The sequence below is a fragment of the Culicoides brevitarsis genome, chromosome 3 (genome assembly GCF_036172545.1).
Source record: "Culicoides brevitarsis isolate CSIRO-B50_1 chromosome 3, AGI_CSIRO_Cbre_v1, whole genome shotgun sequence".
Lineage (NCBI taxonomy): Eukaryota > Metazoa > Arthropoda > Insecta > Diptera > Ceratopogonidae > Culicoides > Culicoides brevitarsis.
In genome coordinates this window covers 19994061-19996814 of record NC_087087.1, presented here as the reverse complement: position 1 = coordinate 19996814, position 2754 = coordinate 19994061, and the positions used below count along the sequence as shown (strand labels likewise).

Genomic DNA, 2754 nt, shown 5'->3' with positions numbered 1-2754 from the left:
AACGTAAAATTTTTAAAATTTTATCAATACTATGAGCAATCTAATTCGTTATTTCACTCAATTTCTCTTTGGATATTCTGCAAAATTACCTTGTGTACTCTGAGAATTTCAGTTTTTAAGTTTAGTATATTGTTTTCGTTGAATTAGAGCGTGTTTTTTTTAATACACAAACATTTTTAGCTAAATGGCTAGTTCGTTGAACGACAATCCAGCTTACGAGCCACCTAAAACAAGTGTCCAACCGATTTCCCAAGATACTGTAATTTCAATTCCAAATCATACTGGAGTTGGAAAATGTCCAATTTGTGACGTGCATGGATATATAAAGATGGAGCGAGCTGTGTCCCAACAGCAACATCTGCTAGCGGTGATAGGACTTTTTTGGTGATAAAAACCTTTCGATATTGAAGTTTCAGTATTATATTTAAAAGGTTATTTTGTAGCGGACTCTGCTGTATTCCATATTGCATTTCTTCATTAAAATATACTAGATACAAATGTCTTTCATGTGGGTATACGACAAAAGATCATGGCAAGTGAGTATTCCTTTACATTACAAGTTTTTTTTTTTAATAATACATACATACATTCATATTCGCATTATTATAGAAACGTTGCACTAAAAATTTTACTGTCGATTATCATCACGATCTTGTTGATTATTTCCATTCTTATCTTTGTGCGAATGTTAAACGCTGAAGAAGATAATGAAAATTAAAACGAACAATGGAATTTGGCTCTCATATCTTTCTACATATATACATAAATACTACCACCCAGCTGTTGTTAAAGAGATGAAATGCCATGCCATACTTTTGCTAAACATTACTTCTCGTGGTGCCATAAAGTCGAGGTCGTCCATTCAACACATCCTGCGCATAAGCAAAATGTACTGAGCGTTATATTTACTCACAGATGATAACTTTCCGTACACAGGAATAGTATATCGTAATAGCATATCAGAGAAAACTGCATTTGTGAATTTACTCTCCTTTTTATTTTTCATTTCTTCAGACCAATAAAGAAATAATTATAGTAGTAAAACAAAAGAAGGAAAAACTGTAGAATAAAGATTTCTTACGGCTTAGCTAAAAACAACCACAACAGAATGTGTTTTCCTTTGTCAGCACTACCAAAGGTGAGTTGTTTCTAGATTTGTGCACGACAAACGTTATTTATTGTTTTTCTTGTTGCATTAAGGTGAATTATTTTTGTTGCTGCTTTAATTTGAAAACTGGAACAATAATAATAGGAGTGTTAGTAAGTGAACACTTTGTACATATTTAGAACTGCTTTTTTACACGAACCTTTTTTCCTTTATAGCAATCATTGGCGATTCTGAATGTGCTAGCATATTGTTTAAATGATCAGACTGTATTGAATGAAGCCTCGCATAAAAATCCATCACTTGAAATACTAGGATGTGTAATATTGTCCGGACTAGGAATACTTCTCCTTATTGGCATATTGAAACGAATGCCAATTTTAATAAGAACTTATATGTGGACCTTTTTAACATTTAAAACAATCGTTTTTGTTCTCATTGCATTTTTGCTGTTTTTCGATACTTTTCACGGTTTCATCTTACTTATTATGTTCCTGTTTAATAGCTATTTCCTATTGACCGTCAACACGTATTATCTGCAACTCTCAGATGAACAACAACACTGTGAGCCTTTGCAAAGCTCTGAGGTTTCTAAGGAAATGGTGCCATAAGAAAATACTTTACATAGAAGTGTGAGACAATACACAAGGCGCTTTACGAATTAATATGTGTAAAAACTCGGAAAAATATGGTTTCGAATGTCGATGATTGTTTCCTGCTTCATAATAAATATATAAATGTGAATATTTACTAACAAAATATTATATTCTACATTTTTTAAGTGTCTTGCAAAATACTAATATATTATAACTCTAAATTCCATTGTAGCATTTGATAAAGGAAATCAATTCATTCTTTACGATTTAAAGTCAAATAAAATATTTACAATAATATATTAAGATAAAGAGTTTTCATATCGTTGTACCATAAAGTTTTTTGTTTCGTAATAAGTAAGTAATTTTCAAATATTTTTTCAAATTAAATGACTGAATTTTAATTTTTTAGACCTGTTTATTAGTTTAAAAATATAATTCATAATTTTTTAAATTCCATCTAATTTTAAAAATTATAAAAATGTATTTTTTTTATGTTTTTTCAACAAATTAGACTATTTGAGCAAAATTTTTCATAGTCATATCTAAATATGTTTGGACTTCCATAAGGTATTATGTATTAAAATACATTTCTATTAAGTTATATTCTCCTCTTTGGTTAAACCCTCAACATTGCTGCAGGTAAGAAAATACAGTTGGAAAACAAAAAATAGATGGTTTCGAATGGAATTTTATTTATCATTAACTATAATGTTGATTTTTACACATCTTTTACTACGTATTAGGATTTGGTTGTACGACAAAATTTTCATAAAACATCAAATTCATCCATGGCACTCCTTGATTTCACAATAAAACAATTTAAGTGTTCTCAAAATTATGCAACACTCCTTTTTTCAGATGTTTGTTGGTATTTATTTTGTTTGAAAAAGCAACAGTTCATTCATTCAAACGTAAAAAAAATATGCATTTTTTATTTTTTCTTTCTAAATTCATTGTATTAGGTATGTACATTTATATAATGAAAAATATATAATTTAAGAATGAAAGTAAGTTGATTACTTTTAAATACTAAAATTAACCTAACAGTCTTTA

At 28.9% G+C, this 2754-nt stretch overlaps 1 long non-coding RNA gene across 1 annotated transcript; it reads left to right on the top strand.

Moving 5' to 3' along the window:
* The first annotated feature begins 209 nt into the window (after nt 1-209).
* LOC134835026 (uncharacterized) lies at nt 210-1952 on the top strand. The gene is made up of 5 exons (XR_010162192.1): nt 210-384; nt 444-536; nt 610-1138; nt 1201-1260; nt 1324-1952. It is a non-coding gene; the product is annotated as an uncharacterized LOC134835026 (long non-coding RNA).
* Nucleotides 1953-2754: the final 802 nt, after the last annotated feature.